Below are 17,359 nucleotides of genomic sequence, written 5' to 3'. Positions count from 1 at the left end.
TATGTCTTGGTTTGTTCTGGAGTGCCATGGGTCCTTACGTTAGCTTCTGAGCTTTTTACTCACTGGTATTTTCCAAAAAATTACAACATCTACTAAGCTCACCTACCAGTTGTATTAAGAGCCAGTATCTTGAGTTCATTCTCACACTAGGGCATGTGTTGATTTATTTCTATCAGTTTTTACATCTCCAGGTGCTTTGGAGAGATAGGGAACATTAAGATGGTGCTAAGTTCAACACACATTCAAAACCTATGGATTTTATCAACAGACATGAAGCTCTTAAAGTATATTATGATAGGGAAACTCGCAAAAAAAAGTTTCTTATTAAACAACTCTCTTTTGTTTTTATTGTTGCAGTTAAGATTAAATATTATTCTAAGCACATTTTTCTTCTTGTAACTTCTCTGGCAGCTCTTGTGCTGTGCTGTGAAATAAACAACTTAAAATTTTTTAAAAAAGAAAATCAACATGTATAATTGTATGATTTATAGGAAGCACCCTAATTTGTTCCTTAGAGATGATGCCTAATTTAATATTTATAGCAATTTTGTAGTATGTTTTATTTTCCCTACTTTTACAGAGAAGGAAATTAAGTGCTGAGCACAAGAGCAACTTTTTCATGGTCACATGGATAGTAAAGGTCAAAACGGGCACCTGGGTGGCTCAGTGGTTGACTGTCTGCCTTTGGCTCGGGTAGTGATTCCAGGGTTCTGGGATTGAGTTCTGTATCAGGCTTCTCACATGGAGCCTGCTTCTCCTTCTGCCTGTGTCTCTGCCTCTCTTGTGTCTCTCTTGAATAAATACATAAAATCTTAAAAAAAAAAAAAAAAAAAAGCAAAGGGCAGAACAAAAGTTGAAGCCAAGAATGAAAAATGTGAAATTTCACCATCTTTCACTAAACCACATTGTTTTAGAGGACTGAATCTTTGTAAATATTCAGTCAATTCAGATTTTTATTCAATCTTCCAATTGGGCATGGCATACCAGTGTAGTTCTCAAACTTCTGCCACTCAGCGTTATCTAATTGCAGAAGATATTAACATGAAAACTGTACCAAAGGGAAATTGGGAAACATACTCTAATTGTCCAAAAACTTAAACTATCTTTAGGGCCTCCTGTAATAACTTTAAAATTCACGCAAAATTTATATCCTACCATTTATCTCTTTATTAATGTAAAAACTATTTTAAAATTCCACTAACTCATAAAAACACAAAAACTAACCTTTCAAACTTGTCACATTGACTAATGGGCATTATGTTGTTTGGTTTATTCTAAGGCTTTTGTAAAATGGGCTGAACAAAGACTCAAATAGCATTCCATATACATAAGTCCTTAATATGGTCTACAAACTCAGATGTGCTTGCCCGAGGCTATTCTTCAGACCTCATTTCCTCTAAATTTCTCTTGACTCAATTCAGCCACATTACGTTTTTGCTCTTCTTCAAATATTCTAAGCAATCTTCCAGTGCAGCACCTCTGCATTTATAGTTTCTTTGCCTGATATTCACATAGTTCACATCCTCTCTTCCCAGACTTTACTTAGATTTAAATGCTATCTTCTCTGGGGTTTCTGCTTTTATCATGTCTTATAAAATCATATCCTTTCTGCCTCTATCCGTGTTCTTTTTTAAAAAATAGCCTCATACTACATTTTACGTTGATCAGTTCATTGGTTTATGAACCAATGGTTTATGAACCTAGGAGGGGTTCATAAACCCCTCCTAGGATGCCAACCCCATGAGGTCAGGGACATTTTGTCATTATTTATCTAAATCATGGCAGTTAAGTGCAAAAGAACCTAATCCATAGTTATTGTAAGAAATAATAAATTTAGGGGCACCTGGGTGACTCAGTTAAGTGTCTGCCTGAGGTCATGATCTCAGGGTCCTGGGATGGAGCCCCCCCTCATGAAGCCTGGGCTCTGCACTCAGCAAGGGGCCTGCTTCTCCTTCACCCTCTGCCCCTCCACCTCCCGCTTGTGCTCTTTCCCTCTCTTAAATAAACAAAATATTTTTTTTTAAAAAGAAATAATAAAATTATTAAAAGCTAGTTGCCTATGGACCCTCCAGAAGACAATATTAGCAGGCTCGGCATCTAAGCCAACAGGGACACTGACTTCCAAAGCCTCACCACAGGGATGTTCCAACAAAACCCTACCACCACTACTGCCTGAGTCAGATAGTACAGTTTACACACTGGTCACAAGCTATCCCTGAAAGCCCAACCTCTCAGGTGTGGGCTCTAACTTAACAAGTAAGACATTGTGATAGGTTCCCCTTTGGCTCTTGCTTCTGCTAGTTGTTTCTTTCAGGACCAAAATTCTGAGTGAGTGCAGCTGATTAGTAAACTCTAGGTCACATAGCCGAACCCCAGATCAAGGGTGTCAAGAAAAGCGAGTTCTAGGTTCGTAACTTAAGAAGTGTTTCTTAACATAGGAAACCCTCTAGATATAGAAAGTACCTCAAAATATGTGGCATGGGCCAAAACAAGAAGCAAATGTAACTGCCACTGCTGCATTCCCAGCACATAGAAGTACGGGATATGTGAAGAATTCCATAATGGTTAAGTGAATGAATGAATGAACATACCATGTTCATGTTCCAGGTGATGTATATTTCTCACTTTGGTATCCAAATACTTTGAAAACTGAATTTACACGAATTTGTAAGCACATAGTTTTTTTATTTTTTCATTATTTTGGAGAACCAACATACTGCTGATTAAATAGAAAAACGATGTTTTAGAGTTTCCTTTTGAGGAACAGTTTTCAGTGTCATCTTGCTGAATTCAAATGAATTGTCCCTTAGGATGGCTGAAATGGGCCTGAACTGGACAGTCAGACTCTTTTAACAACTTAGGGAAGCCCAGGTCAAAGACCTTTGCAGCATGGAAAGATAGCTAATGATTCCTGTAATATATTTTATGTTAATAATGTGAGCAACCCAAGCATTTCTTTTCTAATTTTATGGGGCAGATATGCTTGGGTATTCAGAATTTGTAGATATTAGAATGTTTGTGAATACCTATGCCATATATTACATAACACTCTCAGCTGCACCTAGGGCACATCCTGTAATGAAGCCTGTTACTATTTCTGCAGTGAAACATAACATATCCTACTTCCTAAGATACAGACTATAAGTAGCCTTACAGCTGTTCACATCAGGTTTTTGTTCCCAAATAAGCTATACAACTGTTTTGGTTTTCAGAAGATTTGGGACTTGTGAACTGAGGATAAGAGTGTAGAGACCTGTAAATGTATCAAGTGTCAATGAACAAAGGCACTCACATGCTTACTGTTGCTGTAGTCAACATTCTTTTTTAACTGTTCAGCTTATTTCCAGTGCTCTGATTCATTGGACATGGAGATTGAACACATTCCACCACCATCACCACCACCACCACCACCATCACCACCACCACCACCACCCCCTTTTTATTGCCTTTTGATTTAGAATATTCAGCTTAGAAAAAAATAGTTTATATTTCCTACATGGACTTTCCTCCCCTTAAATATAAAACTTATGTCTTACTAAAGCCTCTAAATGTATTCTCTAGTTGGCAGATGGACTAATTCTGCTTTACTCTGCTAGGTCCTTCAAGTACCTGACACCGTCATCAACATTTTTTTTTTCAGATTGAATTAGATTCTCACATTACTTTACTCTATCATTTTAAGATTTTATTTGAATTTGTTTTTCAATACTTACTAAAGTTCCCAGATGACACATCAAGAGGTTGTTTTAAAAAAATAAATGAATAATGAATTAAAAAAATAAATAAATAAAATGAAATAAGGTTTAAAGTGCAAGAATGAGCAATAAACCCTTCTTATACCTGTTCATTGTCCTTCTAGCCAGAATCCACTCAAATAACACTGTTTAATATTCTGAAAATGTCTTTGGTAGGATATTAGTTGGCAAGAGTTGCATACCACACCCTAATTATTATTTCTGATTTTCTTCCATCTACATTATTAAGTGATGACTGGAAATATCCCTTGCTCCTCTGCACCCAAGGTATATATCTTTTTTTACAGAAGTTTTTGTCGGGATCTCTGGGTGGCAAAGCGGTTTGGCGCCTGCCTTCGGCGCAGGGCGTGATCCTGGAGAGCCGGGATCGAGTCCCAGGTCGGGCTCCCGGTGCATGGAGCCTGCTTCTCCCTCTGACTGTGTCTCTGCCCCCTCCCTCCCTCTCTCTCTCTCTGTGACTATCATAAATAAATAAAAATTTAAAAAAAATCTTAAAAAAAAAAAGAAGTTTTTGTCAAAGTGCATTAAACAATGTTCCCTGCTATTACCTGATCTCTACAAAGTATAGTGTCGTTTGAATAGGAAAAAACAATTTAATTGTAACAATAGGTTTAGCATCTAATATTTTCAAATTATTAATAGTGCAACAGTACAGTCTTTCCTATTGGATATAATTTCTAATTTCACATTGAGCCAAGCTACTTTGAATTAAGCTTCCAAGGTAATGCTGAATACATTATATTTTTAGTTTTATTGACATTTTACTGAGATAGTATATTTATTGTAGTTTTGTGTATAGAGTCCAGAAATTTTGTAAATTATATTTTTAGAAGACAGATGAATTCAAACCTTATATAAATACAATATAAATAATTTGTCTTTTTTCCCAAAAATCTCAAAGAATTCTCCTTCAAAAGTAATGAATTCTTTGACCACAGTCATTGGAAAGGAAAGGGAAAACTGTCAAAAATCCCACCTGAATTCTCTTCAATTCAGAATATTTCAACACAGACCAGCATACCCTATTTTGAATACCACCCATTGTCCTAAACATTAATATGTAAAAGATGTGGAGAGATACAAAGCTGGCCACAAGTTTTTGATGTCTTGATTAAAGCCTCTCAACACCAATAATTGGAATTATCACTTCGTTCCTTAGTTTTTTCACTCAACCACTGTGCAACACGGAAAGGTTTGGATTGGCTAGGGGAAACAAGGCTTTTCTTTTATAGACTAAGAGAATAGAAATTGTGAAAGGAAAAAGGGGAAGAGAGAACCAACAAGAGACCTAGATGGCAGTTGTATTTGTTACAACAGTAAATATGAAAAACTGAAATTTGAATATTGTCTTAATATTTATGCACATGCTGTCCCCTTGTAAAGGTTTTCTGTAACCCACAGTATGCATATCCTAATTTGACGACCATGCTTTTGGATGACCTTTGTCCTATATTTTAATCTATGCTCTTCCTCAAAAAAGCCAACTCTTAAGTTCCCTTACTTAAGAATCCTGGAGGGATCCCTGGGTGGCGCAGTGGTTTGGCGCCTGCCTTTGGCCTGGGGCGCGATCCTGGAGACCCAGGATCGAATCCCACATCGGGCTCCCGGTGCATGTAGCCTGCTTCTTCCTCCGCCTGCGTCTCTGCCTCTCTCTCTCTCTCTCTCTGTGACTATCATAAATAAATAAAAGTTAAAAAAAAAAAAAAAAGGTGCTAAAAAAAAAAAAAAAAAAAAAAGAATCCTGGATTAAGGAGTCTCTGGTTGGTTCTCTTTCAGTGTCCTGGGATCAAGTGCCCTGTGGAGCTCTTTGCTCAGCAGGGAGTCTGCTTAAGATTTTCTCTCTCTCCCTTACCCTCTTCCGCTCCTTCTGCTCATGCTCTCTCTTGCTCTCTAAAATAAATAAGTAAATCTTTTTAAAAATGGGGGAAAAAATCTCAGATTTAAATTTTTGACATTAGTGGAAATTTATTTCTAAATTACCTAGCAGGGCTTGTCATGTGTGCGGAATCCAGATTTCATTTGCATAGTCCTAAATCCTAAGTCTTCCAGCCCAAATGGTGGTCGTACTCTTTTTACAATTAGAATCTAGGGTGTCTGGGTGGCTCAGTTGGTTAAGCATCTGCCTTCAGCTCAGGTCATGAGCTCCAGGCCCTGGGATGGAGGCCTGCATAGGGCTTCTTGCTCAGTGGTAAGTCTGCTTCTCTCTCCCTCTACTGCTCTCCTTGTTTGTGCTTTCTTGCTCTCTCTCTCTCAAATAAATAAGTAAAAAAATCTTTTAAAAAATAATAGAATTTAAAATGTTATAAAATATATAAGGACTTCAAACTGTAGCTTTGTATAACTCTCATTCCTTCTTTCTACTATCTATGATCATTCTTTTATTTTCTTGCAGGGCATATCACATCTTGTCAGCTTCCTTCCCTGGATCCCTGGCATTCTCCTATATCATTAGGGTCTCCTTTCCATGATTTGTCAGGCTGTCCCAAGAAACTGAAAATTCCTCAACTTTCATCATACTCATTCAACAATCTCTTTATTCTCATTCTGCCTATGGAGAGAAGCACAGGTCACATTTTACACTCAAAAAGATTGTAAATTTCCTAAAGAAAAAGGATTTGTCCTCCCAAGAGAAATTGTACATAAGCATATTCTGCTTGTGTCTCTGCTCTGTATGGGTCTGCTATTTTTCCTTTCTTTTCTCTCTTGTGATTCTTCATGTTTTTTGTTTTGTTTTGTTTTTTAGCTGAAATGATACAGACCCTATTATCCAGAGAATCTTCTGTTATTGCTATATTGTGAATAATATAAACTTGGTCTTATGTGGATTATATTAATGAACTAGCTAAGAATTTGGACATTGTTTTAAATCATTAAGCCAATGCAGAGTTGTTTTCTTTTTCCTTGATGGATATTATGTTGTTTGGAACACTTAGCTTTGTTTTCCACTCTATGCTAGCTCGTAACTTGGGTTTACACATCTTCAAAATACTTTTTTTTTAATTGAAACTGAAATGATATATATTTGTTTGTATACACTTAAAGATCTCTTATGGAAAGTTAATATTAAAATACAATGTTTGATCTTTTAATTAGCCATGAAGCATGGAGGATCTAAATCCAAGAATATATAAAAATGAAAATCTGGGCCTTTGATATGTTAATTATCACCTAGTAGTTTTGCCTGTTAATATGTTCTTTTATGTATCTTTATGGTTGCTTTTCTGGGATATACTCTCCTAAAACAGTGTATTTCAAGACTGGCTTCATATTAGAATCACTTAGGGGAAAATTAAAAGAATACACATACCTGAACTTAACCCCAGAGATTCCAAGTTAATTGGTGTTAGAGAAATGACTAGTTTTTTGCAGGACTTTTGTTTTTGTTTGTTTTTAACAAATTAGGCATTTCTGATATGCAGGAGAGTTGAAAACAATTGATCAAAAGTGAGGATATGTTTCTATTTTTTTCCCCATCATGGCAACTTCTAATTTTAAAAATTATCATTCACAATAGCATTGACTATATAATGAACTCAGGAAATACCAAAATGCATGCAAGAATTTTATGTACAAAATTACAAAATGTTTTTAAAGGCAGTTCAATAAGATCTAACAAATATTATTTGTGGAGAAGAAAGTTCAATATAAAGATTTCAGTTTCTTCCAAGTTGGTATGTTGATTAAATACTAACCCACCATGCAGGATTTTTTTTTGTTTGTTTGGAAAGCTAATTTTCAAATGTATCTGGAAGATCAAATACTCAAGTCCAAGATACTATTAATAAAGACCAGGTAAAGGGACCGAGATATAAAATATCAATTGATTATAAATGGTAACAAAGATAATATCAGAGTAGCAACAGGTATGTAGTATCAATTCAAGTCTACATGTTTTTCAACACCTACTGAATTCTTTTTTTTTTTTTTAAGATTTTATTTATTTATTCATGAGATACACAGAGAGAGGCAGAGACATAGGCAGAGGGAGAAGTAGGTTCCCTGCAGGGAGCCCAATTGCAGGACTCAGTCCCAGGACCCCAGGATCACAACCTGAGCCAAAGGCAGACACTCAACCACTGAGCCACCCAGGTGCCCCAACACCTACTGAATTCTGATTTTGTTTTAAGGTTTGGTGATATAGCAACAATAGAACAAACAAAACTCTGTCCCTGTGGAGTTTAGCTGTATCAAGGGAAAAGCGATATATGAGACAATAAGTAAAACATATATTAGCTGGTGGCAGGTGCTCTGGAGAGATATTGAGCAAGGAAGGTGGATAGAAACTGCATTCTTTTTTTTTTTTTTTTTTCTGAAGAGGCAAGTTAGATTCAATTTTAGATGATTTGACCAGCCAAGTCCTCGCTGGGAAGGTGCCACTAGGCTCAAAAACCGGTAAAGAGGGAACCCTGGGTGGCGCAGCGGTTTGGCGCCTGCCTTTGGCCCAGGGCACGATCCTGGAGACCTGGGATCGAATCCCACGTCGGGCTCCCGGTGCATGGAGCCTGCTTCTCCCTCTGCCTATGTCTCTGCCTCTCTCTCTCTCTCTGTGTGTGTGTGACTATCATAAATAAATAAAAAAAAATTAAAAAAAAAACCGGTAAAGGAAAAAACAACAACAACAAAAAACAGTAGAAACGACCAATGACTGAGAGAACACTGATGTATCACAATGGATATCAGCAGGGAAATGATTATTAAATAAATGGTCTGAGACCATATTTTTATATATTTTTAAAAATATATAAAATGTAAAGTTTGTCATCTATCTTATATATATATTTTTAAAAACCCAGTTAAATTAAAGGCAGGTGTGAATGACAAAACCTCAAAAGGTTTTAAATATATTAAAATATATTTTTAGACATTGGGACAGGGAAGGATTTTTAAAATAAGACCCTAAAAAGGTCAAACCATTAGGGTAATAATTCACATATTGGACTACTTTAAAATGATTCAAAGATACTATAAGGTGAAGGGGAGTTAAAGATACAAACATCCAGTTAATAAATAAATAAGTCACAGGGTTAGAAAGTACAGCAGAGAGAATAGAGTCAAAAGTACTGTAATAAGTTTGTATGGTGACAGATGGTGAATGGTGACCACGCTTATTATGGTGACCCTTGCATAATGTACAGAATTGTCACATCACTATGTTATACACCTAAACTAACATAATTATGTATGTCAACTATAATTTAAGAAGAAAATATTTTAAACTTGGAGGTGATGTTTTAAAATGCTTTCAGTCAAAAAGGAACTAGTACCCAAAATGTATAAAACTCGTATAAATTAGTAAGGAACCAGCATTAAACAGAAACAATTTATAAGGAAAAGTTAAGCCACTCAAAGAAAGAAACAAAAACATGAACAGGCATTTCACAAGAGAGGGAATATGAATGGTTATTCAAAATATGAAAAGATGTACAAGCTCAATTGTAATCAAGGAAAGTAAATTTAATTTATAATGAGATGCCCTTCTATAGTGACTAAACTGGAGGACATAAATAACTCTGTCTATACAAAATTGTGGAATACTGGGAACTTTTAATATACTCTTGGTAGGAGTGAATATTGGCACAATCATTTAGAAAACTATGTCCTCTCTTAGGTATATCATTTTTAATAATACAAAATAAAATATGAGGCAGGGTGTTTAAGACATCAGGAAACTTTTGGCTTTACCCACTGGAAGATTTGAACAGAGGGATGGTGTCATCTGGCACTTGCTTTGCAGGCACAGGCAGGCTGGCTGCTCTTTGACCACATATTCTAGGAGTCAGGCAGATGTAGTGCAATTAGTTGGGAGACGCCTGGCACTAATGCTGTAGCCATGGAAATAGTGAAAGTGATCCAATTCTTAAAGATTGAGTCTGGTTATAAGGGAAAGAGGAGTTAAGAATAACTCCAGGGTTTTTAACCTGAACAACTAGAAGATAAACTGGCTATATAACCAACCATATATATATATGGTGTATATATATGGTATATATAACCAACCATATATATATGACCACACATTTTCCTCCACATATTTGTCTACTAGGCTGGTGAGAACACTTTTCCCTAGGTTTATAAGAGATCAGCACATCATTTTAATGTTCACTTTACGACATTGGCAATTCAATTTTAAAATTTCTCTCAATATGTGAGAATATGTGGAATTATAGATACCCACTACTAAGGTTGCTGATAAACCTTTTCTAACCTTGAAGATATACCAAGCAGAGTTAGGGATAAAAAACAAAAATGCCCTCTTCAGCTTTGCTTTGAGATCTCCCTTTAAAAGAGATGTATCATACTGAAGGGGAAGGACAGATCTCTGGGAATTGCTGAGGTCAGCTGCTTCAGGCAATAATGATTTCCTTCACTTGTTTTATAAAAGTCAAGAGACAGGAGGCAAGACCCAGCGTGGAACTAATATGATTAGGAGAGAAACTGCCTGTTCTCTAGAAAAGTCTACATCCCATTGGGTATTGTGCTATCATGTTTACGCCAAAACATTAAGACCAATATAGAGTGTGAACCCCCAGCAGAAGAAGGGGGCAATTTGCACTTGGGATGGTCTGTTTTGTCTCTAATGGGTGTGCTTCAGGGGAGAAAGGAATTAGAGTCAAGGATAAATGACATAATGTGATTGAATTGTTAGAGGCTGTTTCACTGTTTTTACCGTAGGCATTTTTTCCCTGTTCCATGTACTAGTAAGCTGCGCCAGAGTGGGGTGCTTAATATTTTCTTTTATAAAAATAAAATCTTTTGAATAAACGTGAAATCAATTTTTAGACGTGGAACCATACTGAGTGCAGCAGGTTTTTGCCAGCAATGTTTTCCCAAGTCATCACCGCTGATTAATGCTGTTATGTGGCTCCTTAAAAGAAAAAAAAAAATGCTTTCAAGTCTTCTGTACTTGAGGTGTCCTTTTAAAGAGAGACAGTGAGGAAGGGCAGGGAGGGGCAGAGGGAGAGAGAATTTCAAGCAGAGCCTGCACTGAGCACGGAGCCGGAGCCTGGCAGGGGCTCCATTTCATGACCCTGAGATCATGACCTGAGCTGAAATCGAGTCCTACGCTTATCCCACTGAGCCACCCAGGTGCTCTTTCTCAAGTCCCTTTTTAAATAAATCTCTTCATCAGAGAGAAGAGATCACTTTCCTGAAATCCCTTGACTGCTGCCTGAGGTTCCTTAATTTCTTCAGTCCTGCCATCCATTTTCTACTATAGATTAAGGCTCTATTCATTTTCATTGTATTTGCAATATTGTGGGGGGTGGGGAGAGAAAGAGCTCTCCAACCACATAAGTTTCATGTGTAACCACACATGCAAAGTTTTCTATTTCAACTTTAATCCTTACTGACTGAAAGTCTCTTTCTTATTTTCTAAGCAGTAAGTAATCACTTTTTCCCCTTTAATATTAGATTTCCTCTCAATATCTCATGAATAAAATAATATAAATCCCATTTCAATGTGGTCCAGACAAAACAAAAACTAAGCTGTGGTGATTAAAGTCAGCGAGTGGATTCTCTTGCGCGGGCAGGGATGGAGGTGCAGGGGTTGTCTGGAACGGAGAATGAGAATCCTTTCTAAAATGATAGAAATGTTCCAAGTCTGATTTGGGTGGTGACTTCATAGGTGTATAGGATTGTGAAGCTTACTGAGCTGAATAGTGCATACCTGCACATTTTAATGTAGGTAAATAAAAGAAATAAAAAGTATTTAAAAAGTAAAAATAAATTTTAATTATTTTCCCTATTCATCATTTTGCCTATTACCTCCTGTCTATTTAGCTAATATAGTCACTTCTTCAGGTGTCTCTGTTGTTTGAAAACACATTTGGTCTCTGCTTCCTCCAGACACACCTTTGATATGTGGTAAAATATGAAATAATAAGGAGATAATTTAAAACTAATTGGCAGGGACCAGACATCTGAAAAAAGACAAAATTTTATTATTGAACATTCAAAATACATTTTATGATACCACAGGAGTATCATCGCATATAGAAGTAAAAAGCAGCACAGGGAAAATCTATCACTTGGTAGCTACAAAAAGCTAAATAAACACAACTATTCATCATTGGAAATGCCCAATTTCCTTAATTTGGTCAGAGAGGAAGTCCCCAAAATGTTCCTTCTAAATTTCTTTTGACTTATCTATGTCTATATTCATATCTATATTTGTGTTTTATCTACATAAAAGTTGTATAAATAAAGATAGAGATTTCAGAGTTTAGAAAAATTATTAGGAATTAAATAGCTAAGGTATAAACATAGAAGTGAGTGACTGAGATGAACTGGAAGTCATTGGAGAAGAAAAGGTCAAGGAACTGAGAAGCCAGGTTATTAAAAAAATATCTTCTAAATAATTGTAGAAATTATTTGGACCAGAAGATACCATTATCTTTGATGATAAGGAGTTCAGATTCTAAAGAAGAGAGCACTCTTTGGAACTCACACCATTTAAAATGTGCTTGGTGAATAAATAGGACTTTTCATAGCAATGTGTGTCTGTTGGCAACAACTAAACTTGACGAATCACATTATACTGAGCCAAGAATTAAAATCACCGAGGAATGAATCCTCAGAGGTTTGTAGAAGACTGTGATGAGGTGGGTAGCCAATAAAGAAGTAGAGAGTTAATGGGTCATAGAGCAACAGTGGGGAGGAAGGCAGTGGGTGGCAAGGTTGTCATCTATCTTCATACGCAGGAACTTAAGAAATATGAAAGACAGAAGAGCCTCCATGTGAAAGACCTTTCATGTGGTAATACTCTCAGAAAGAAACCAGGCTGTAGTTAAAACAAGATACTTTGAGAAATACTCAGAAAAAAAAAATATGTGGATGATAATCTCTGAGCACTAAGGGACACAGTAGAAGTATCAGACACTTCAGGAGGAATATAGAATAAGATCAGGAGAGGTGGTATTAGAGCTCTATGGGAACCAAAGTCTGACTAGACAACAATTTCACGACACTTATTTTTATTGCACTCCTTGTGAGCCGTGATGAAATTCACCAAAGGAGAGTGTGGCGGTGGGATTCTGGGTTTTGAAGAAGGCTTGGTACGGGTAATATTCTGGCAATATTCAAAGAGGAAGGATATGAATAAATGATCAAACTATCACAAAGATCAAATTACCAAATCAGATTCATAAACAACAGGTATACCCAGAAACATGATTTGCTAATTAATTCAAGGATACATTCAATCAAAACCCACAGGCAATACAAAGAGCAGTTTGGAATAACAAGTACAGCTCCCCAGATCCTTCTAATAACAGACCTATCCTCTGCCCAAGAGTAATAGATTTGATCTTTAATGATGTATATGAGTTCTCTAATGGAGCAAGGAATGTTTAATTTATAAGCCATATACTTTTTATACCCAGATAGCTATATGCCCTATGTTGTATTTTCCATGGAGCCATGTCTCCTTGAATGCATAGATTCCAGATTTTTTAATAAGGAAACCTAAATCAGGAGCAGCCCACTAAAAACATTCCATAGATAAGGACTCTCCTCTTAGCAAACAAAAGCAGTCTGTATGTCAGGAGGTTCAGTTAACATCAAATTTAAAAAGTAACTAGACTGAGACAACTTCTTACCTTCCCCAGAGAGCTTATCTCTACTGACAGGAAAGAAACTGATTCTAAGCAGTGATTTTAATGCCTTCCTCTAAGACAATTATTATTTAATGGGCACTTTTTCATTTTAACTTTCAAACCCAGTTCTTTTCCCCATGAAGAGAAATGGTGAACAAATATTTGAGAGTTTATTTCCTTATATCAATAGAATTCCCGAGTGAGAGCAACACAGAAGCTTCTTCTGATTTAGAGTCAGAATGAATATGTCATCTCTGCTTACAGTTAAGTTATCAAGAATGATTTGCACTAGAATCTTTGGGGGAAATAAAATTAATTTCACATCAGTTAATAGCTCTGTTTTAAGCCTTGGAGGGTTCATTTAAAACAGTTTTTATCTTTTTAAATTTTTATTTATTTACTTTTAAAAGATTATTTTATTTGAGAGAGCAAGAGAGAGTGAGAATCAGCAGATTCCCCACTGAGGAGGGAGCCTGATATGAGACTCGATCCCAGGACCCTGGGAGCATGATCTGAGCCAAACTCAGAAACTTAACTGGCTAAGCCACCCAAGAGCCAGTTTTTAAAGACAAATGCTTACTAAATGATATTTTATAGAAGAACCTATAAAATTTGGGGGAATGACAATGTTGTATATTGTTGAATATGTAAAATTGATGCAAGAATTTTTCGTTTAGCAAACGGAGATGGACAATATTTTACAAATGTGTTAAGTGTGGGTTGAAATATTAGAGACACTTCTCTAAGTTTTGACCATGCTTTTATATTCTGGTGTTGTTTATAGTTACACAGCTGTTTGCTGGTTTCTCTTTGACTAAATGTGTATAGATACATGTGTACATGCATGCAGGCATGCTAGAGTATAGCAAGTACTATTAAAATTTATATTTACCTTATTGTAATAATTTATTACCATATAAATAGCTTGGTAACACAAAGGTGTTCACTTATTTCAAATATATATATATATAACAATTATATATATATATAATAGCAAGATATTATATATAATTATATATTATAATATATAATATATATTATATATTATATATTTATATAATATATTATAATAGCAATTATATATAAGATATTATATATAATTATGTATATAATATATATAAGCAATTATATATATATAAGCAAGATATTATATATAATATATATTATATATTTATATAATGTATATTATATATATATTATAATAGCAATTATATATATAACAATTATATATATATAATAGCAAGATAAATACAAATTTTTAAACAGAGCTTTACTGAAAATCATAAAAATATACATTAATTTCCTGCTTTTACCAATATACATACACACTCATCAAAATATTTATCTAAATATAATGAACTTTTTTAAAGATTTTATTCATTTATTTGGGAGAGAGAGAGAGAGAGAAAGGACATGAGAGAGAGAGAGAGAGATCACAAGCAGGGGAGTGGAGTAGAGGAAGAAGCAGGCTCCCAATTGAGCAGGGAGTCTGACGTGGTACTTGGTCCCAGGACCCTGGGATCATCCCCTCAGCCAAAGGCAGACATTTAATTAACTGAGCCACCTAGGCACCCTCTAATAAACTTTTAGCTATCACATGGCCAAATCTGTCATTTAAGAATCACATTTTCTGCTTTAAAATTCTCCACATGCAAAGAATATCCAAATACCATGAAGACACATAGACTATCAAAGAAGACTGAAGAGGTGGCGAAATATGCCCCAGAATACAAATAGGAAGACTCGAGTTTTCATTTTAGTTTTGACACTGGACAGTTGTGGTTTGTGCCAATCAAGTGCCCTTATCCATTGAAGCCTCAGATTTTCAGTTGCTGCTCTTATTGTTCTCTTTTGCATTTTAACTCACAATCTGAGAGACTTGAATAAATTTGCTGTGATCCCCTTAAGCACAAGTGTTCTGTACTTTATTTAGGTAGTTAGTTAGGCATGAGTGAGAAGAGATACAGCAGATGCTGGCAACACCCTCAGAGCCACCTCTGGGGGTTAACAACTATTCCCTCCTAGCCACTTCTCAGGGCTAATAGAACAGGCAAGGCCTGGCCACAGAACAGGCTCAAAAGCCACAGGAGGACTTCCAAGAGCTGAGCATGCACATAAGAGATGCAACTTGCTCCTAAGGTCATAGCAGAAACCCATTAGGAACTCATATACAATACATAAATAAATATAATTATAACAATGCATCATGGGTAGGCATATGCACAGAAGCCAAAATGTACATAAAGCAGGCTTAAAAGGATGCAGCAGAGTTTCTTGGCACCATTGCCAATCTTGCTTTGACAGTTGTCCACTTTTTCCCTTGCAAGTCTTCTATAATTTTCTACTCAATAAACCATCTCCACATTCTGGTCTTGGGTCTCCAATTCTTTGATGTATGTGGCACCAGAGCCAAGCAACCCGGAAACACTTTGATAGTCTGGAAAATACTGTAGTTGACACAGAGGCACAAGAAGAGCTGATCTTAGGAATATTATGTAGTCCATGTCCTAAAAAAGCACCTAAAATGGCCTTTGAGTCTTTTGTTTGTATTCTTTGGGTTAAGTCTTTGAGTGCTTTTAAAATATAAATATCACTGAGAACATCATTAGTATGTGTGTGTGAATATTTTAGCTTTCTTCTTCAGAGAGATTTTGATACAAGGAGGGTAGTAAAGAGATTTTTGAGTTCCTGGATGCTTAAGGATTGTATGGGGTAAGAACCAGAGATGAGTGCTAACCAGGAAGACAGGTGGGGGAAAACTTTCTCCCCATCTGATAGGTGTCTTCAAGGAGATGAAGGGTGTGCTGAACCTTAGCCAGACTTGGCTATGTCTCTGGCTGTAGGTCTGCTGCTCTTGACCCCCAGAGAACCACAATATAGGCTATGACATTCTCTGCTGAGGAAGCAGAGGAGAAAGCCTCATTCAAGGAGAAAAATAGCATCTTGTGACTCACTGAAATTTACTGAACTATACTAGGCTATCTGGATATAGCAGTTTCATCTTTAAAAAAGATATATCCAATCTGCTGATTTTTAGAACCCCTACCATTCATTAGGTAATTGTGTATTTCCTTTAGTTCAAGCAAAATCTTTTTTTAAAAGATTTTTTTAATTTATTCATGATAGACAGAGAGAGAGAGAGAGAGAGAGAGAGAGAGAGAAAGGCAGAGACACAGGCAGAGGGAGAAGCAGGCTCCATGCCAGGAGCCTGATGCGGGACTCGATCCCAGGACTCCAGGATCACGCCCTGGGCCAAAGGCAGGTGCTGAACTGCTGAGCCACCTAAGGATCCCCAGTGCAAGTGAAATCTTATGGATCACTTGCTCCAAGCCCACATAACTGTTGAGTCTCTCGTTAGATTTAAAATGAAGTCTCCAGTCATGAGATGATACGTTGATCATGTGATATCCTATATTATGAAGAACTTCCTCAATGCAGAAGATTTCTACTATCGTATGTAGAGCACAGTACAACAGCCAAAATTTAACCTGTCTGGCCCTGCTAATGGTAGAATGCTAATGAAGGAAATATTAACTTCTCATTCTCTTTGAATTCTTGTTTTTTTAAATTTTATCTCCTTATTTGAGAGAAAGAGACAGACAGAGACAGAGGGAGAGAGAAACCACAAGCAGGCAGAGGGAGAGGGAGAAGCAGGCTCCCCACTAAGCAAGGAACCTGATGTGGGGCTTGATCCCAGGACCCTGGGATCAATGACTCAAGCAGATAGCAGATGCTTAACCAGACTGAGCCACCCAGGCATTCCTCTTTTGAATTCTGGATAAAGAGTTAATGTATACTGTAGAGAGCTAATCAAATGAAAATAGAACAATAAAAGCTATATAAATTTTGGCAATATCCTATTGAGATTTTTAAGTATTTATGTAGAATTCATAAGAGTGTAATTTAAGAGAAGAAAGCATATTTTAAAAATTGTTTTCTGGAAACTTTTGGGAATTCATTTTCAGCCAGCTGAACCATCTGGACAAGTATCTCTCTATACGGTTAAGAGAC

Source organism: Vulpes lagopus, chromosome 13 (assembly GCF_018345385.1).
Source record: "Vulpes lagopus strain Blue_001 chromosome 13, ASM1834538v1, whole genome shotgun sequence".
NCBI lineage: Eukaryota > Metazoa > Chordata > Mammalia > Carnivora > Canidae > Vulpes > Vulpes lagopus.
Note: the sequence above shows the minus strand (reverse complement) of the source record.